The 22,821-nt window shown below is 33.4% G+C and overlaps 1 protein-coding gene across 1 annotated transcript in view; it reads left to right on the top strand.

The window, feature by feature from the left end:
• LOC149259092 (uncharacterized) overlaps positions 1-21,798 on the top strand; it is a 78,608-nt gene extending 56,810 nt beyond the window's left edge. The window contains exon 5 of the mRNA XM_089374865.1: positions 21,615-21,798. The gene's annotated coding sequence lies outside the window, so the exon portion shown is untranslated. The remainder of the gene's footprint in view (positions 1-21,614) is intronic.
• Positions 21,799-22,821: the final 1,023 nt, after the last annotated feature.

Raw genomic sequence — 22,821 nt, 5'->3', positions numbered from 1 at the left:
ATTTTATTTTGTGCTTGATAATTAATGCAGAGTCTTCAGGTTCCATCCTTCTTTTATACAAGTACAATCGGGCTCCCACAAGGTGAGGAACTTGGTCGGATGTTCCCTTTTCGCAACGACTTCAAGATCTATTGCTTTATCTCTTCATTTTCTAGAATATAATGATAGTATATCAACCCATTGGGTAGAGGTGCTATGGGAGTCAAATCAATCAAATGTTTGACCTAACATTGCGAAGGTACACCTATGGGTGAGGAGAATATGTCCTTGTATTGTTCCATGACCTTATCCACCTATATCTGTTGAGTGGTGGAACCCTTCATAGGGTCTGTGGATGTGGCCATGATCTCCCCCTTAATTTGAGAATGAATAAAAAAGAAAATGAATTTCCTAGTTTGGGAGATGATCTTACTGCATTTCTTAGTAGAGATCAAAGAGATTGTGGTAAGTGGGGCTACCTCTGATATCCTATATAACTTACTACCCAAAGTAATAATAACAGTGCAAGGCTTCAACTATTACCCATCATGACACTTATACAGATATGATTATCCTAATAATACATCACAAACTTTAAGAGGAGAAACATCACATAATACCTCATCCATGAAGGGTTTGATGTTGTAGGGAAGATGCATGGGGGCTTCACTAGTGGAGAAATACCATACCATGTGGGTTCATATTAGGGGATATATAGGGGGTAAAAGGTTTTTATGTTGGAAGGTATAAAAATGGACCTCAAAGTTAATGAAAATATATAAAGGGCTATAAAAAATATTAATGAAAATATGGATACCTACAATATCTAGTGAATATAGGGGTTTTTTAATTTGCGAGGGTGTATTGGGTACATATCAGTAGGGGGTTAAATAATATTATTTTTATAGGTATTTTCCAATATGTAGTCAAATTAGGGGTATTGTTTAGTATACCATGAACACACACGATATGTCAGAGGTTCATTAAGTGAAGCCCTTGTAGGAAGATGACACTCCTTGCTGACGCGAATATGTCGTCTTTGGTGGAGCCACCCAATGGTGTATGTCTATGGGCATGTTGTGGTTGGTAGTCCTAGCTTCTTAACAACCTCTGTTGAGATGAGGTTCTTTTGGTACCGCCATCGACAATGAACTATAGTAGAGACCCCTTCACCCACATCTGTGAGTGGAAGAGACACTCCCTTTCCTATAGATCTCCAAGCTCAAACTTCTGGATCTTAGTGGTGGCAATGATGGTTCTAAGCTCTGCATCAATTATATTCTTCTCTTTATCATCCCCCTTTGTTAGGTTCTAACACAAAGTTAGAACATGTATCTGAATCTAAAGCCTCATCTTGGCCACCGGTGACTTCTTAGCTAGACACTCACTTATGTTTTGAGTAGGTCTCTTATGGAACTCACACCCCTTTCTTGTGTCCTTATTTGTCTTTTTGGTGTTGTTCTTTGCTTTCGGCTTCAGTGGGTTGTCCTGGGTCACCCCGCATTGGCTCTGTCCTTTGTTTTCTAGTTTGGGGGTGCCTTTCCCCTACCTCGAATTCACAAATCCAAATTATGGATTCTTTTGTTTAAATTTATGCTCGATATTAATAGTGTATCGATAGGTGGCACTAAGAGAATATATGTCTAGAAACTCCATCTCATCCTCAATGTATTTGTGTAGACAGTCGTTGTACATGAGTACTAGATTCTTCTCAGAATCCTTGATACTGAACTTCTTGCAAAGGGTATGAGAAATATTTGTGAACAGTAACACATCTTGATCCCTTCCTTGGTGCAATGTGGTCCATTTTAGGTACTTATCTTCATATTTCCTGACAGGATAATACTATTCCTTGATGGCATCTCATAAATAATTCTGTTAGAGTTAGTCTTGTCAGTCCTCCGTCAGAGATGAAAAATCTTTCTGCATTTCATTTTGAGGTGTCTCGCTCCATTCACTCAGCTGCATTATGCTAGGGGCATGCCATAATCTGATGGAAGGGCCTTATCATTCATTCCCCTCATGTCTTGTACCTGCTGGCTCAGGTCTTTTCATCAATGTGTATTAATGTCCATGACAGTCAATGTTTGATATTTTAGTGGACGAGAGTCATTTCGGTCATTAAGTCTAGGGATTAGTCATTAGTTCTTCAAACAATGTCCAATAAAGCCAGCAAGGCCAAAGGGAGGCTCTTATAAAGTTGTAATTCAAAGATTTTCATCGTCATATCGATAGATTACGACTGTTCTTCAAAACTTTATTTTGAAGAAAAGTCAATAGTTTGTCATTTGTAATAATTTTCAAAAGTTTCTCAGTGGATTTCTCCAAGCACAGCCCTGGTCTCCTTAGCCAAATTCCATGTCGGCTACCCCTGCAAAAAATTGCCAAAAATTTCATCATTTTAGTCAAAGAAATCAAAAGGAAGTGTGAAAAGCAAAGTTGTATTAATTGTGAAAAAGTGCTAAAGTGAAAACATTACAAAATGGGTTTTGGAGGAAGAAAAAATCAAATCCAACTCTTGCAACATATTTCTCCAAGTTATATAAATAATTTGTGACAAGTTACATTCATGAAATCTTATAGAAAAGTCAAATTTGGATGTTGAAGAACAAACCACAGTTGAAAGGCCGTGACTGTGTCAAAGGATTGGAGCGCGGTGCACAGGTGGAGGATCGCGGCGCACATAGAGTGCGCGGCACACTGGGGATTTCCTCCTAGTGTTAATTTGAACGGGTGCGATGCATATAGAGGGTGCGGCGCACTGGGTATGCTGCGCGGTGCATATACACAAAAGCTCGATTTTGCTCAGAATTTGCAACCAATCGCCTTCAATCCCTTGAATTTGCCAGGTGGGGTCAATCTCTCAGTGTTTCATCCATTTTTATGTTAGTATGATGATAGTTTATGGCGGCTTATGGTTGCACCAAAAACTCTTAAACCATACCACTTAAAATCACCAAAGCAAATGCTGTTAGGGTTACAAACTCATTGTGTTGGTGCCAAGGTTCTTCCTCCATTTCATTTTTCCTTCTTGCCCTCATTCCCTTCTTCCCTATTCCACTTTTTCCATTTCTCGCTATCCTAAAATGCTACTAAAATCCTATTCCCTATCCCCTCCACACATTTGTCAAAGGTAAAACCCCAAACCATACCCCATATAAATTTTCCTAACACCCCAAACCCTACCCCATATAAAGTCTCCTAAACTCCCTACTCCCTAAATAAAATTCCTCCTCATAGTCCCTAATCCCTTCATATTATTCCCCTTCCTAACAGTCCCTTGTTGCATTTTCCCCTTGGTGACAGATTTCAACACATCAAGCACAGTTCATACACAACAGTCATCTTGTCTTCAAGGTATTTTGTATAGCAGTCATGGCATCTGAGCATTCATTGGACTATGAGGTGGAAACCCAAAGTGACTCCCCCTTGGAAGAACAGGCACCCCAGAGGCCTCATAAAAGTGGCAGACATGTTAGAGAAGAACCAACCACCCTTACATAATTGCAGGCCTGCCCTCTTGCTATGTCCTGTTTTCAGCATCAGTCATGCTATGAGTTTTGTCAAAAGGTGGCTAGTGTCCAATTTCATCATGAGTTGGCTCGTCTTTTTGTGCTACACTTGCACGGATATCAAGCTATCTTGGTTGGTGTCACCTTCACACTTACACCAGAATCTGTCTCATTAGCAACCAGTATACCGAACATTGGTGAACCATGGCATAAGAAACAGAAGATTGACCGACAGCATTATGAGCCATACATCAAAACCAGTTTCTTAAGGTAGCTCAAGAGAGTGTTCCTATTCTAATATCTGAAGGATGAATATGCTCCACTAATGAGGTTGATCATGAAATATTTCAGCTGTGAGGGGCGATTCTCTCGTCTTTATGCTTATCACATCAGGTTGCTCATGCATTTCACCAGGGTATGGATGATGAACATTCCATATTTCATTTGCCGGAACATAGAGAGGATGACCACCTTTATACAACACAAAACACCTCAACATCAACTTAACAATGTTTATCATTCTGCTCTTATTAAGATTTTGGTGGTTCATCAGCTTGGATTGCAGGGCATCACTTGGGATGATTTCATCTCACGTGATTTCTTCACAGCTTCACGGGGAGTATCAGAGGTTAAGCATGAGGGTGAACCTTCTCATCGGTATGAGCGCCATGAGACTGCTAGTGTTCCGACTTTCATCACATATCAAAGGGGTGCTAGACATTTGTTTGCAGCAGCAAAGCAAGTGTTATCTCCACCCGGGGTGGAAGGGGCCTCACTTCTAACATCAGCACTACAGGTACAAAACAGAGGTAAGGAGCCCATGCAGGATGAGGGGCCTTCAGGTGAGCCATCAGGTGAATGAGAGACCGACTTCATTCTCCTTCATGATGATGATACAGATACGGGTCCACAAAGCGCCAAACTTAGAGAGATAATCCAAGAGCAGCAATCAGAGATCGAAGCCTTATCCCTTTACTTGGAGAGGGCTAAGTGGAACATGAAATATTTGGAGCAGAGGAACAAATAGCTTGAGGATCAGCAAGTGGTCATGGAGCTACAAAACATTCGCGAGAATCGCCAAGCTACGGAAAGGAGAAGAGTTGAGCTCACGTCATTGGAGCAAGAGATTAATGAGGACCAGGAGGCCAATCTCGAGAGAGTTAACATGCACTTAGAGAGGCTTCTGGACAAGGCCAAAAAGTACCATGCATTGCTGAGACACATGGATTTCCACTACATGGCGCAAAACAAAGTCTGCAAGGCCCAAATCAAGAATTTGAAGGCAAAATTGTGGAAGGCAATCAAGAAGCAAAAGAGGCAAAGGGAGCTCGATCGACTTCAGATATTGGCCAAAGCCTCTTTAGCCCAGCATAACACTTGATAAGGAAGCTCAAGCCCAAATTTCAAGAAATTTGGGGCATTTTTGGTATTTTTGGAAATTTTTGTGCAAAAAACATGGTTTTTCTCCCTGTGCACCGCGCCACGTGGCGTGCGCTTACAATAGGAAGCTCCAACTGACAAAAGGTTTGAATTTTTGGATTTTCCATGGAAAATCATGATTTTTGGTGCATGGCCAAGAATTTTGGGCCAATTTTGAGTCCTAAGGAGGTCAAAAACACCCAAAAAATGACCTCTCTACCCCTATTTTGACACACAGATAGCAGTCTTGGGAGATTGTAGTTTTGGAGGGGCAAATGGGCACCAAATTCAGAAATTTTACTTGGGTTGGAGAGTAGACAGGCAGGGCTTTCCAGCAAGCACATTTGGGCTCAATTTGGACTTCAGAAGGTGCCTCAAAACCAGATCCAAAGTAGCGCGACACATACAATTTTTGGCGCGGCGCACAGAGACCCAAAGGCCAAAATCACTCCTGCTTCGTGAAATTTCGATTCGTAATTTTCTCCAAGTGGTCCTGCTCATTTACAATACATTTTTCCCGGCATCAAAGGAAAAGTTTAAAAAACATTTTTGGCTTCTATCCAAGTGGCACCACCCACAAAATCTACGCTCATATTTGCTTTTTTCTAATTGGTCCTCATAGAAAATTAAATGTAACCACTGATGGTTGGCTCTTCACTTCCTGGGTTGATAAACCTTCTCATGGAAAAGCTTATTTATTGTATTGAGAGTCATTTTGTAAAGGGTTGGAATTTATGGGAAACTGTGGGAGATAAACCCAGTCACTCGTTGTACATTTTGACAGAGAATTAATGAAAGATTGCAGCTCTGGTTCATGAGATTCCTGTGGCGTGAGTTTAGCAAATGTATCTTCTTTATGTTTCATATGTATTTCGTTATGTTTCATATTTTCATTCATATTCGTTTCTAGTGAAAGCTTTCTAAGTAAGAAAAGGTAGAATTCAGTGCACTGCTCTGCCTTGGGATAGTTTTCACGTTCTATGTTTTCTTCTGTAGAAAAGGATTCATGTAATTATGCCCTTTTCACACTCTTAAACAATCTCTCCACTTCATATTATTTCGAATCTAATTGCTAGACTTTCCGCCTGTCTTGCCTCACAAAATAATTTGCGTCTTTGAGTTAAATTCTCTCTGCTCATGCTGTTCCTTGGTCCCACACATCCCAAAAGCTCAGTCATTCATCAAATTACCTCTATCACATTTATTTACCTAGCCTAAGATCAATATTCATTTTCATGTCATCTCAGACCCTATCGTTTATTTTCCTGAGTGTGACCTGGAGAAAGCCCTCTCCTGTTCTGGTAGGGCTAGCTACTAGACTGAGCATGGTTTGTGGTTACCCTGAATTTTTCCCTCCTTCAGCCTAAGGCAGATTTAGGTGATAAAAAATTCCAAGTGGGTGTGGTTGAAAATAATGAGGGTTCCCTCTTGTCCCTCTACTCATAGTAGGTTTCCCACCAATCCTTGACATGGGGGGTAGCTTTGAGGGGTGCAAAAGTAATATTTTCCCTATTGGAAAAATCATGAACTGAAAATTATCCCTCCAATATATTTAACTATTTATCTATGACATTTGTATCAATTTGGCCTTCAAATATGGGAATGTAAAATTTGACTTGTACCTTAAAGGGAGTGGTGCCTCCACGGTAGTTGTTGGATGAATATGCATTGCTTGTGGGCATCTTCCGAAGGATCTAGACAAAGTTTTCCATCATCACATTCCTTCTTCACTCAAGGGATTCTTCGAGAAATATTTTGAAAGGCTCCCTTGATCCCTCAACTTTATTTTCTTCCGCCATGGGAGCTCGTCGGAGTAGGTGAGGTAGGTCTTACAAAGGTTCAACCATTTCAAGACCTAACTCCTTATACCTCAACCTCATTGGGGGCTTGCATAGAAAAAGAAAAAGAAAGAGACGACCACTCTTATACCACTAATACATATTTATACATGAAGGAAATGAAATACATATTAAAAAAAACACAGAGCTAAAATAAAAACATAAATTTAATTCATTAATAACAAAATACTAAAATTTGCTTACATGCAGAATGGAAATAAACTAGCTCGAGAAATGGCAGCTTATCTCTGAGAATAGATGTGGTGTCTACATGCCTCTGATCTATGATACAATAAGGATTGTAGGCCTTTTTATTACTGAGAAACAAGGGAAAAACCCAAACATCCAAAAACCTAACCTTAGGACATGAAGCGCCAAACATTTGTGGGCCTCGTTGGGGTTAGTTGGTACATCAACTTCTCGGGGTTGTACCTTTGCCATATGATCTTCATTTGACACATACAATACCTCGTTAGAAATATCTATCCCAGGAAAATAATTTTCGACTACAAAACCCTAATGTAGGCTATAAGTTTTCCATTTTTCCCAAAAACATCATTTAGGGCCTCGAAACAACTCTAGAAGTTCAAGACCCAAAAAAACGCAAAAAATAGTAAATTAGGCTACAATTAGGAAAATTGAAAGAAATAATGCTTAGTGTCTAAGTGTAATAGGCAGGTGGCCACAAATATCCACCTAGATCAACAATTGCGAAAGTAGAGTTCCAAAAATTTATGAATAAAAGCCTTGAATATATTCATAATTATTCTTGTGAAATACATTGGGGCATTCACTAGACCAAGAGGAAAGAGTAGGCAGGGATAATTTTCCCATTTCATTAAAAAATCAGCAAAATGATTACCCTTTTCTTATATGAACAATTTATTATATACTAAATAACCATTAGGAAAGAAAAAACTTCCCTTCTTGTGATTCCCTCTAGGATTTATTCAATGAAATGTGATGGGAAGGGATGTTTTATCATTACCTAATTCGACTTTTATATATGTTCTCAGCTTGTCATTTTTCTTATTTATAATAATGAATGGTGAGACCCAGGTTCTATCTTATATTAGGAATATTTCAACCACATCCAACATTTTGTAGATTTTACTTATACCTTTGGTTTACTCTTGGGTTAATACAACATGGCCTCTATTGCACTATCTTAACACTGCATATGATTTCATTTCTTAACTCGTTGAATTATTTAGTATGCCTTTCAAATAATTAGAGCTAAACAAAATGCATTATAAATTTACCAAAAGAGAGTGATAAGTTTTAGCATTGTGTTGTCATCCCAATAATCAATAATCTCCAAGAACTTCCAATCATTCCCTTATTTTCCAATGTCAATCATCTTCAATAGCCCACCCATGCCTTCTATAAATTGATTTTTGGTTGTCTCCAATATTTGTCCATCCCAAACTTATTTATTAATTTAGCTATTTGAGATAGATTCCTAATCCAATGTTGTGATATTCAATGCCATTTTCTCACTATCCATTGATGTACATTTCTAGGAAAAATGTTGTATTTTTTACACAAACTTATAAAAATGTGGCATTATCATGGACATGTCCTTTGTTTAAACCAATTATGAATTTCCTCCAAATCTCATTCCAATCCTTTTCTTCGTACTTAATTTACTTATGGAAACACCATTTGTATTTAAGACCATTGATGGAAGTATATGAATTACTACATCTTTAGGTGTCCCAAGGTATTCCATCTAATAGAATAGTTATTAGAGAAATTTCAAGGTAAAATATGGACATCAAAACAAATTTTTGTTATAAACATAAACTTAAAAATAACCAATAGGATTCAAGATCATAATGTCAACCATAATGGTAAATATTTTTGTATGGGAAAAAATAAAACCACTTTAATCATATTTTTACTTATCTCCTTATATTGTATGCACTATAAATACTTTTATAGACATAAATAAACAAGAAATACTTGAAAAGAACTTGTTTTTGCTTATTTCACTATGCATACTTTTGATAGACCATAATTGGATAAATAAAAAATACATGAAAAAATGTGTTTCTTTCTTTCAAACAATGTGTTTATATTTATTCCACACTACATACTTTTTATAAACCCATAATGAAATAGATTTGGAAATACATCAAAAAAATTCATGTTTTCTTGAAAGAAACACATTTTTTCATATATTTCTAGTTTAACGCATCGAGGGTCAATCAAAAGTATTCAAAGTGGGTACTTGTTTGATGTATAATTTAGTTCTACATCCAAAATATGTCTACACTTGAAATTTAAATAATTGTATAAAAAGATAATTCAAAATATTGATAAGAAAATTAGATTAGATTTAATTTCCTTTGAAAATTAATCTCTTATTTTATTATTATAAGTATTATTTTATTATTTTATTACAAAGAAACATTTTAGACTTCAAAATTTATTTAATGATAACTTTGTTTAATGTTGCAGTCTTACCATTTTGTAATAGCTGCAATAATTTTCACCTTGTCCTATTGAATTATCTTAAGAATAATGCCTTGATTTTACCACGGGCTCTTCACTCAATGAACCTTTGACATATCACATGCGTTCATGGAATATTAAACAATACCATTAATTTGACTACATATTGGAAAATCCCTCTAAAAATCACATTATTTAACACCCTACCAATACGAAACCAATACACCTTCCCAATTTAAAAAACCACTAATTTCACTAGATATTGTAGGTATCCATTTTTTCAATAACATTTTTTGTACCCCTTTATATTTTTTCATTAACTTTGAGCTCCATTTTTTATACCTGTCAAAATAAAAATCCTTTACTCCCTATATATCCCGCAATATATTATCTCATTTTTGCCTCAATATATATCCCACAATATGAACACACGTGGTATCTTATTGCTCACCCAATGAAGCCCCCATGGATTTTACCAAGTTAGTTCTAATTTAGGTATGGACTGCATCATCTATCATCAACATATTGTCATCTCTTTTGTTAGTGGAATCCCTTGATATTATATTATTTGCAAAGAAATATTGAACTTTTTTCGGTTGGCTTAATATTCATTGTGTCTTCCCTATCTCTAAGTTGCATGATTGACCAAGTACTTTGAACTTAAATTGGAAAAGTATTTTTTTCATTCCCTACATAGATTTCAACATTCTTATGTGACTAAGCATGAAATACTTGTCCGAAATATTTTGCTAATGATTATTCTATATGAAATACTCCTTGGTCATCTAGGCTCTAGTGGATTTACTTACTATTCCACTCTTATATATGACCTCCTTTAGTGCTCAATTATGATAGTTTGTATATGTGAATTATGCCCATTTTTTCTTAGACCACATATTTATTTATCTCTAAAAGAATATTTATTTTTCTCCACCCTTATTTTGTGATGATTCCATGTTATTAAATAAAATTACACCATTGATGAAGTATATGATATGTGTCACTCAAAATATTCAGAAGTAAAAACTTGGCATAAACAATGATGCCCTAATAGAGAGTTTAGATCACCACCACTTGACCAATTGGTAAAAATGTAGTATGGTTTGTGTTCTGAACCGTGACGAAATATCTTATCATTATCTCCCACCTTTTCCAATATCTTGTGAAAATTCTTGATTTTCTTACCAAGACCCTATAGTTTCTGATGCATTGGAGAACAAAACTTGGACAAAATAGCTATCAAAATTCAATACTTATATAGTCAATACACTTAGGAACTTTGTTATCTCAAAAATGCTCATTACAATTGCATTTATATCTGGGGATGAGAGGATTTCAACACTACCCACAGGGCTTTGGATTGACAGTGAATGGGTGCACGGTTAAGGCACTCCTTGCGATAGGTCACTGGTTCAAATCCCCCATGGGTGCTTACCTACCAAAAAAAAAAAAAAGAGAGAGGATTTCAACACTTAAAGAGATAACTTCTATCTTGCAAATTTAGAGGAAGTTTTGACTAATTTTATTGAAACTGGGAGTCTATTTCAACTACACAATACGAATGCAAATATGTCTTGTTACATCTATTTCAAAAATACACATAATAGAATTTCTAAAATTATTATAAAAGTAATTCCCTATTTGGAAACTTAAATAAAATAATCTTTTAATGTTCCTACATCAAATTCATAGGGGAGGAAAATATACAATCATGAACTTTTCTTTTGGAGTTCTTTAATATCGTTATCATATTTGGAACCTTCTATTGTTTCCATCCAAGTGGCTCCTTCAATTGGTTGATTCTTCCACTTGAATAAGTATTAAAAATAATCCTTGATCCTAGTCCTTTTATCCACCCTCTTGTTTAATATTGAATCAATTTTCTTTGTTGGTGTTGGAGTTAGCTGTTTCTTCCATTCAAATGTCTAAATTTCATTACTGATAGGTACATCTGATGAAACATTTATTAACTCCTTAAAGGGTTACAAATATGAAACATTAAATACTGGATAAACTCCAATTCTTTTGCGTAGTTCTATTTCATAAGAACTTGAGGAGAATTTTCTCATGACATTGCATGGCCCAATATTTTCGAGTTTCGATTTATTATACTCCCCTTTAGGAAATATCTATTTTCAAAGTTGTTCCTTAACAAAATCCCCTACTTCAAAATGTAGTTTTTTCTTTTTTTTGAGTCTCCCCTTTGTTTGTACTTGCTACTACTTTCTTGTAATTGTTTCCTAACTATAAGTCCTACCTACTAACTACAAAATGTCCACCATCATCACTTCTTAACTCTTGTTTCAAAAGTTTCCCTAACTCATAAATTCCCCTTTGGTGCATTCCATACAAATTTTGAAATGGACTTAATCATGTACTTCATTTAGGTGAGTCACTATGTACAAACTTTACCTGAACAGGTACTTGATCCCACTATTTGGGATGTTCACTTATGAAACTTCTCAAGATATTTTCCTGACTTATATTTACTAACTTTATTTTCTCATTAGGTTAAGGATGGTATGATGAACAATAGTTGAAGTTTGTTCCTAATTTTTCTATGAATTCCTAAAATATTTCCTACAAATTTGGTATCTCTATTAGAAATAATACTTCATGGAAATATAGGCAATCTAACTACTTCTTTGAAGAAAAAGTTTGCAATGTTAGTTGCATCAATTGTCTTTCTATAAGGTATAAAGTGTGTCATCTGAAAATATATCATCAACAACATAGATTGAGTCATTACTTCTTTTAATTTTTGAAAATCCTAGCACAGTCCATACTTATAAAGCCCATGGTCTATTTGGAATTGGAAATTCTTCATATAATCCAACATTCTGATTCCTTCCATATGCATATTCACATATTTTACATCTCTCAACAAATATTTTGATGTTTGTTTGCATACCTAGATAAAACAATAATGCATGTAATCGTGCACAAGTTTTATCTTATCCAAAATTCCCTACTAATCCTCCATTATGCTTTTATTTAAAAAAAATATGTCATTAAAAATTTTGGAATGCATAATTGATTTTCTTTGAATAACAATCCTTCTTGTATCATATAATATAATAATGGGGTTATGCCTCATCTTACTAGGTATTCACAATATGTACAGGCTTCCTTAAATTCTACATCATATTTATATGTCTTTCAAATATTCAAACCCTAAAACATTCACTTGGAACTTATGTAGAAGTAGATTAACTCTACTCAATGCACATGTTACTTTATTTCATTTATCGCTTATATGTTTGATAATAAATGTAATGTTTTGCAAAATATAAATCCATTTAACATACCTCTCATTCAATTTTTTTTGGATATTGATAAACCATAAATCATGATTATTACTATAAAAAAATATTTCTTTAGGCATAGTGTAGTGTCTCCATTTATTTAGTGTTTTAATAATAAAATAAAATTGTTATGCAACCAACTCACAAAACAAAAGAAAAAATAGATCAACGACTTAAAAGTTATCCTCTTCTAGGGGAAAACATCCCTTACATTACTTAAATCAGCAATTCTTGTATGATACAAATGATAAGACCTCCTTGTCATATATCGGAGTCTAAGGGGTCACAATATAATCAGATCCTACATAACAACAATAATGTAATAACAATAGTGGGATTATATGGGGAACATCAATAACAATATAGGTGATACATGGGCACAACAATAACAATAGGGGGCTACACTAACAATAATAATAATGGGAATACACTAGTATTATAGGGACCTAACATGCCCCTCTCCTTCAAAAAAGTGTTTTCATCAATGTTTGAGTAGCTCCAGATGCTTCTGTATAAAATTCTCATCCCCCCATGTGGAATATTTAGCAGGTAACTTCTTCCACTTAATGACATACTCTAAAATCAATCAATTCCATAGTTCTTGAGTTATTGTTTTCGTAACTACTTTAGCCTCAAATATGATTTTCCCTTCTTCATCAAGTTTTGGAAACACTGTTTTAATTGGGAGCTTGTCATCGATAACCTTCTTTAAGCATGAAACATGGAAAACTGGGTGTACTCGGGAAGATGTAGGAAACTCCAATTTGTATGCCATAGTACCAATATTTTTCAACACCTTGTAAGGACTTTAGTACTTGGGTGGTAATTTATTATCCCTCTTAGCTTGCTTGAGGGACATTTATTTGTATGGTTGTAGCTGTAAAAATACCCAGTCGCCTACTTCAAAAATTCTTTCACTGCAATGTTGATCTGCCTATTGTTTCATTTGATTTTGCGCTAGAGTGAGGTAATCCTTTAAGAGTTGGATAACTTGTTTCTAATGCTTGATGTGATCTTCCATTGCTTGAACCTTAGAATTTTTTCTTAAAGATGATGTGATGGATGGTGGATGATATCCATAAAGTGTCATAAATGGGGTCATTTTTGCTACATTATGGAAGGAAGTGTTATAATTCAAATAGAGGTAACCACTTGACCCATTGTGTTTGTTTATCAAATACAAAGAAACGAAGATATCCTTCCAAACATTTTTTCACTATCTTAGTTTACTCGTCAGATTCAGGATGATAAGATGAGAAATGAGCTAATTGAGTACCAAGACAAGAAAATAATTTCGTCCAAAAATTTCCAATGAAAATGGGATCTTTGTCACTTACAATAATCTTTGGGTTTCCATGTATCTTTTGAATTGTTTCATAAATGCAGTACCAACTATACTATCTTTAAAACGATGAGATAATACACAAAAGTGTGCATACATGGTAAGTGTATCAACTACCACCATGATAAAACTCTCTCCTTCAGACTTGGGTAAACCTGTGCTAAAATCCATTGAGACCTCCCCCCAATGCTGACTTGGAATGGATAAAGGTTGTAAAAGACCCGAGGTATTAATTGTCTCAACTTTATTTTGTTGGAAAATCAAACATTTTGTCAGAAACTTCCAAATATCAGATTTAAGGCCATCCAAAAACAACTCCTTATTAACCCTATTGTAATTTTTTAAAAATCACAAGTGCCCTCCTAAGGGGAAGGTGTGCAATTACAAAAGAATATTTTGTTTGAGTTGGGAATTGTTACAAAGATATAAGAAATATTTGTACCATAATGAATCATTTTTTCTGGCTAAATGTATAAGATGTACTAGGACATTGCTGTAACGTTTGAATCAATGTCCACACCTCTCCATCATTCTTCATCTCTTTTAGGTTAAATAATAGAAATGGCACAAAAAAATGCTTCCACATCCTCATCCTTTGTTGAGAGTTTATCTGCAACAACATTTTGCTTCCCTTTTTTGTACGTAATTTCAAAGTCATAACCCAACATCTTTGTGACCCATTTTTATTGCTCTTATAAAGATAATCCTTGTTCCAAAATGTATTTAATACTATCATGATTTTTTTTACTTTTAAGTGTCTTCCCATTAGGTAAGGTTTCCATTTCTTTAGTGTATGTAGTATTGCCAACATTTCCTTCTCATAAATAGATTTGTATAAATACTTTCTTGATTGGACAACTTTCAAAAGCAATGGGTCTTCCTTCTTGAATTACAATATAATAAATTCCATTTCCTAAGGCATCACATTCCACAATAAAGGTTTTTCTGAAGTCTGGCGTAGCTAAGACTAGTGCTTGGCACATTACCTCTTTAAGATGTTCAAAGGCCTTCGTTGCTTTTGGAGTCCAAGAAAATGCATCTTTCTTCATTAATTTTGTTAGAGGCGCTGATATTCTCCCATAATTCTTAATGAACTTTTGATAAGACCATATCAACCTCAGAAATCCTGGAATATGATTTATGGTTGTTGGTATTTTACATTCCTTAATGGATTTAATTTTGTTAGGGTCTACATTAACACCCTTATGAGATACAATATGACCAAAATATTCGACCTCTTGTACTCCAAAGAAACATTTGTAGGTTTCTTCATATAATTGTTTCTCCTCTAATAGTTTGAACACCATGTCAACATGTTGAACATGATCCTTCCAAGACTTGTTGTAGATTAGTATATCATAAAAATATACTAACACAAATTTTCTAAGGAAGGGTTTGAAAATGGAATTCATCAAACCCTGAAATGTGGAAGGTGAATTAGTAACGCCAAAATACATGACCAAAAATTCATAATGACCCTCATGAGTTATGAATTTTATTTTCATATTGCCTTCAATATTCATTCTAATTTGATGATATCTTGAAAGAAGATCCAACTTGGTGAAGTAAATTGCTCCATCTAATTCATCCAATAATTCATCAATGTCAGGAATGGGAAGTTTATATTTAATAGTGATCTTTTTGAGCTCCCTATAGTTCAGACACATACACCATGATCCATCCTTCTTGTGCACCAATACTATTGGAGTAGAGAAAGAACTTTTACTAGGTTTAATTATATCGACCTCTAGCCTTTTTGCAACCATATATTCAATTTCACTCTTTTGGGCATAGGGATATCTATAAGGCCTAATGTTTAAAGGAACACTTCATGGAATCAAATGAATAGCATGATCATGATCATGAATAGGTGGGAGGCCTTTAGGATTCTCAAATACCTTGGAATGAGTGTCCAAGACTTTTTGGAGATCTGGATAAATAGATGATTTTGATGTTTGAACCTATAGTGAACATAATTATGTAATCACACCCCATTGTTCTTTGTTCAGAATCTTTTTCATGACATTAGAGTTTATTATCTTTCTTGTTTTCCTTGTGATACCCCTTAATTCAACTTCATTTCCTTCACAAAAAAAATTCAAGAAAATTTCATGAAAATTAAAAGTTATCGTCCCAAAGATTATAACCATTGGACTCCTAGTACAACATCAACACCACCCATTGGAATGGAAAGAATTGGACCATTCAATACATATTCCCCCATGGTTAGCTTGATATTACGACACTTTCCAGAAAAATTTGTAGTTCCTCCATTTGAAACCATCACTTGGCACTCTAGTGCTGGATATAAGAAGCAATTCAATTCCTTAGATATCTTGCAATGAATAAAATTATGGGTACTACCTGAATCAATCAACATACCTTTTTCTTCTTGATATATACTCCTATCTTGAGGGTTTGAGATGTGTTAATTCCTACCAATTAATTGCAAGATATGGTTGGATTCATTTCTTCTTTCTATGGGTTGGTTCCTGGAGTATATCCTCCTCTTTTGCTATTTCCTGTGCTCTTTCTTCCTCCTCTTCACAATCTATGTAATTTAATTTCTTCTCAGCACACTTATAACCTTTAGTGTATTTGCTATCACAATTGTAAAAAATCCTTTTGGCTCTTTTTCCCCCAATTGTTGTGGTGTCAACATTGTAGGTTGTAGAAGGCTAGGAACTGCAACACTTCCATCTTTATAGTTGTGAGTGGTAGACTTCCTTGTTGCCATAATTTTTCTTACCATCCTAAATGCCTTCTCCAATGAATCAGGTTCCGAAAGGTGAACCTCATGTTGGATGTTATATTTTAAATTCCTTATTAAGACATCAATGTTATTTTCCAATGGAATATGAATTACTCTGATATTCAATTTTTGGAAGTACTCAATGTGCTCCACCATTGAACCCTTTTGTTTGAGATTTATCAATTGACTAAAGAAGGTGTTTCTCTTTGTATAGTCATAATGTGTTATCATTTCCTCTGTAAAATCTGACCAAGTGAAAAGTGGTTTATGAGAAGAAAGCCATCGATACCATACAAACTGATTAGGTTCTAAATATAAAGATGCAATGGATACATTTTTTGTGTGTTGCACATCATGGAGATCAAAATATTTCTCCATATATAGTATCCATGTTATCAGATCCTTCCCATAAAAATGTGTCATATAGATATTTCATATTTGTCTTAAACCAAACATTAGAGTCTCTAAAATCATAATTCATTTTCCTTTTGTCCTCATCATGATTTTCATGGAATACCTTGTCACCATTGGGAAGCCTTTCTTGCAACAACTTTTCAACCCTTCCTTCAACCCTTCCATATTGACATTCATCATTGCTTCCACATCTACTTTTAAACCATCCTTCAAACCTTTTATTTCTTCTTTTAAACCATCCATGTCAATTTTTAAGCCATCCATGTCCCCTTTTAGTTCATCTTTAGTTTCTCTTTGTGAGTGCGAAATTTGTTGCACTTGGTCCCGTAATTTTGATATATCATGTTGCAGTTCTTCCTCTTCATGTGTCAAGGGCTTAATGGGTGTAGAATTATTTTTTTTGGGAGGAATTTGAGAACCATATACTAGTATATATGCTTCAATATGCCTTGGAATCACTTCAATTGATTTTTCAAAGAAAATTTACGCAAATTTAAAAAAAGTACACACATTTTTCTTACTTTTAGGAGCTTGACCTTGAAATGGTTTTAACTCTATAATTACAGCTCTGAAAGGTCTGAAATTTTGTCATGTGATATCCCTCTGGTTCTCCTTTCCAACTACACAAGTAAAACTGAGATTGGATTCCTCAAGGTAAAGTTATGCCTAATCTCCCACAATGACCTGGTTATGCACTAGTTCAATGGAGAAAACGTTTACGGAATTCCACGTGTCATTGTTTCAACATTCGACCCTAAAAATTATACAAACAAAATACATATTATTCTCTTTTAGTCACTTTTTACTAAATTAAAATCTAATGCTCTTAGAGAAAGTTATGACGATTTTCCCTAGATTAGCTATTTGAGACTGAATATTGGAACATGCAAAAAATCCTAATTTATCTCGATCATATCTTAGAAATATAGCGAATCAAGGTCTGAAATTTCTACAGGAAGTTCAGTGAGATTTCTTCTCCATGTGGTTGAAATTTCAACTTTTGAAACTTCACATAAAAAACGTTATAGAAAAAATTCCAATATAACATGTTTGAAGTAATCAAAACCTAGAATCCAAAGCTCTAATACCAAATGTTATGCAACCAACTCACAAAACAGAAGAAAAGATAAATGAATGACTTAAAAATCATCCTCTTTGAGGAGGAAACCTCCTTTACATTGTGTAAATGAACAATCATTGGATGATACAAATGATAAGACCTCCTTGGTATATATAGGAGTCTAAGAGGTCACAATATAATTAGAGCCTACACAACAATAATAATGTAATAAAAAAGGTGGGCTTCTATGGGGCACAATAATAAAAATATGGGGGATACATGGGCATGACAATAAAAATAGGTGGCTACACTAACAATAAAAATAAGGGGGATACACTAGTATTATAGGAACCTAACAAAATCTTGTTATCATATGAGGAATATGTTTGTTTGGCTTCATTGAGAATTCAATAAAATAATCAATTTATAGCTTTCATTCTTGGCTCATAACAACTCTTATTGCAGTTCCACTAGCATCAGTCTCAACTAGAAAAGAGCTTGTTAAAATATGGCAATACTAAGATACGTTTTTTAATGATTTTTTTCATTAACAACTCAAATCTTTTATCATCTAATTCTATCCAATAAAATGGCTATTTACTTTCTCTGATAGTTTTCACAATTGGGGCATAGACACTACTAAAATATCTAATCAATTTTCTATAATAACTTGTGAAACCATGGAATTTTATTACCTCATAAACACTCCCTAGTGTAGGCTAGTTGACTATGGCCTTGATTTTTTCATGAACCATTTTCAAGCCATCCTTCAATACAATAAAACCCAAGTAAACTAATTTTGTCTTCACGAAACTACATTTATTCAAATTAATTAGTAATTCATCTTACTGCAATTTTCTTAGAACCACCCTAAGATGCCTCAAATATTATTTTGATTGACTATAAATTAAGATGCTATCAAGATAAACAATAAGAAATTTGACGATGAATTCTTTCAAGAATTAATTAATCTACCTCATGAAACTACTAGGAGCATTTTTTAGTCCAAAAGGAATCACCAACCATTTATACAACCATTACTGGATTTGAAGGTTGTTTTTCGTTCATGTTCTTCACTAATTTATATTTGATGATATCCTCTTTTCAATTCTATTTTTGAGAAGTATTTAAGATGAATTAAACAATCTCGTAAACAATAAATGTGAGGAAATGGGAATCTATACCTTATTATAGTTTTATTTATAGATATGGAGTCAATGCACATTCTCCATCGTCCATATTTACTTGGAGTTAGTACTATGGGAACAACACATGGACTTAAGATTTCTTTATTGGGGCACTTCTCTAGAAACTCTTGCATCTAATTTTCAATATCCTCATTCTCCTTTAGAGCCATATTATATAAGCTTCTTTAATTGGAAGACTAGTACCCAAAATGATTTCTTTGTCATTGTTTATACTCCTTATTGGAGAAAATTCATTTAGTAAATAATCAACTACAATATCAAGAAACTCATCCAATGAATTTCTAACTTCTTCAAGCAAATCATTCAAATTAGTAGCTGTGAGAATTACCTTGGGCTTATTAACCAGGGAAAATTTTACCTCCTCTTGTTTGATTTATTAAAACCTTCTTTCCATTAAGTAGCAACACCTTAGAATTTCTTTTCATTGATACATTTTGTCTTTCAATGGAAATAGTGTATGCTTTTCTCCATCTTTTTCAATAGTGTAGGTGTTGCTCCTTGCATGATGCATTTCCTTTCTGTCATATTTCCAAGACCTATGTAATAAAACTTGACACACATTGATGGCCATAACATCATAGAGCACCTTATCCTTGTAGCATTTTATTTGAAACAGCACTTCACATTGTTTGTTGACCAATATCTAATATCCCTTTGATGGCTATGATACTATGCAGGGAGTAGGGTGCATTGTTTTCTCTAGTCCTTACTTCTCCACCATTTTAATAGATACCAAATAGTTAGTATCCCAGTATCAATAAAAACTTTACAACATGTACCTTTTGATTTGAAAATATTTCTAAACTATGTTTTTATTTGTGGAAGTTCCTTCACTTCCTTTGTTGGTTTCAACAAGGCACTCTTCATCATTAAATATTCTCCAGTTTCTAGTGCATTCTCATGAATAGATGATTTCACACTTTTTTTACTAAGTTTATAATTGTGTATGCTTCCTTTATTTATAAAGTAATTCTCTTGACATTCACTATATTTGTGGTTGCTTTTGTTGCATGTGTAAAATTTAAAAACAAAATATATTCATCTACCTCTTTGATATGGTATTCTTTCTCTGAATATTGTCTTCTTGATGACTGTTATAGTCGATAGGAACTACTATCTTCATCATTTTGAACTGAAAATCTTACTTGACCACTTGATTGTCATCTTCTTAATGAACCTATTCTTTGACTCCTTCCTCTATAGATTTTTTCCTTGTCAGTTTCTCTTCCACCTTGAGAGCTACTTGGTATGCTTCTTTAATAGTGCTTGGAGACAAAATAGTCGACCCATATTGAATTCAATATCTCAAACCATTAATATATCTCCCTACCATTTTAGTATCTTCTTCTACACGACCAACCATAATTCTTATTTGATAAAATTATTCTTTATATTCTTTCACAAAAATAAATCTTTGCTTGAGATTTTTCATTTCTCTAAAAATCTTTAATTGGTAATCTCTAGGTATGAACTTACCCCTCAGTTTCGACACCATTTAATCCCAATTGGTAATATTTTTCTTTCCTTTACTCTTCTACTCTACTTGCATGTTGTCCCACCATAATGTGACATGCACTTTCATCATGGTCTATGCATGTTTCACCTTCTTCTCATAAGCTACATTCTCATAGTCAAAATATTCATCCATGGAATTAATCCAATCAATAAACTCTTCAAAATTTAAGTTGTCTTTGTACAAATGCACTTCCAATCTTGTTTTGGTGCCCAATCCCACAATTATCTTGATATTTTTTGTCTCATTATAAGTGGGCCCAAGAGTAGTTAATATTCTCTATGGATAAATATATATTGAGTAGAAAATTATGTAATGTTTTATCAAAAGTTGTGATTGTATTTAAACATCAATTTTGATGATTACCTCCTTTAAAGGACAAGTGAATAATTCTCTATTTGCTGTTATCCTAAAGATTTTTTTTGTAATTTATGTATCCCATTTTTTTGTGTTCTAGAATTTTACACTAAATATAGTGTGAAGTTCACACTATAAATAGTAACATTAATTTACACAATAAAAACATTTCTACATCCACAAAAATCTGCTTTTACGTTAGATTGTTTTCTTATTCTACTATGCACGACTGAAATTAAATGTGTTAAAACTTTGAAGTTTCTACTAATAACCAATATAAACCTAAGAATTGAGATAGCAAAAGACACAAATACTTTAAATCTGTGATCAAATGCTATGATTTGGTAGTTTAGCAATTTGAATCATTTTATAATTTTCAGTAGTATTTAGATATACACGATTAACTTCTTATTCACCATCACACCATCTCGTAAGGAAATATGTTTGTTATGGTGCAGGCTACGGTCACTTTGATGGACTTATTCTTCTCTATAAACCTAGAGAGACAGAGAAGATGCCTACTTGGGGTTGCTTACTATTAGTCACCCAGTTATAATCCCATGATAATATGAGTATTTAAAAAAACAATTATATAGAATGTTATAATATTTATTTTCATGGTACATGTTAAATATTTTATGGGAAATTATGGAGATTAAATAATTATTATAGCTTTTGTGTTATGAGTATTTAAAAAAACAATTATATAGAATGTTATAATATTTATTTTCATGGTACATGTTAAATATTTTATGGGAAATTATGGAGATTAAATAATTATTATAGCTTTTGTGTTACAATGTTTAAGGTTAAATTAAGGTATTAAGTATGTACTATTAGTTTTCTTTATTTCATTTTTGCTGGGTTATTTAGACTTGTATTTTAAAAATAAAAGTCATACATAAAAAATATGGATATGCAGTTAGTGTTATATTATTCATATTAAAATGGTGAGATGTTTAAAACAAAAAAAATGTAATTCTTATGCAAAGTTTATTATTTATTTATTTTTTATATAGAATATCACATTATTTTATTAAATATTTGAATTTTAAATCTAAATTTAAAGTGATTTGTTAAATTAATATAATATTATTATTTTGATTAATTAAAATAATTTTATATTATATTATATTAAATTTAAATTACAAAATTAAAATAGTAGTTATGTTAAATTTTAATATAATATTATTATTTTAATTAATTAAAATAATTTTATATTATATTATATTATATTTAAATTACAAAATTAAAATAGTAGTTATGTTAAATTTTATATTTTATTTTTAATTAGATAATTTATATTTTAATATGAGAATTGCTTTGACAAAAGATAGGTAATCAACTATTATATAATTGATATTATTTAGTAAGTAAAGTTGTTAATGTTGAGATGGATGAATAACAATATAATGGATTTTCTTCATAAGAAAAAGGTTTGATTTTTACTAGATAAAATATATTGTTAGATTCCCATGATATTTATAAGTGTTTTTAATTTTTTTTATATGACACCTTTTTTAGTATGTCCATGACTTGCAAGACTAGTTTATGGTCTAAGAAAGGACAAGGGCATCTAAGTTACAAAAAACCCCAACTTGAACCACACCAATCTTTAACATGGAAGTTTTTTAGGTATCACCTCCTTGCAACCTTAAAGTTTCA

Source organism: Pinus tabuliformis, chromosome 6 (assembly GCF_031772625.1).
Source record: "Pinus tabuliformis cultivar Carrire ecotype Pingquan chromosome 6, CPIR1, whole genome shotgun sequence".
Taxonomy (NCBI): domain Eukaryota; kingdom Viridiplantae; phylum Streptophyta; class Pinopsida; order Pinales; family Pinaceae; genus Pinus; species Pinus tabuliformis.
The sequence above is the reverse complement of the archived record's forward strand: the minus strand, read 5'-3'. Positions and strand labels throughout refer to the sequence as shown.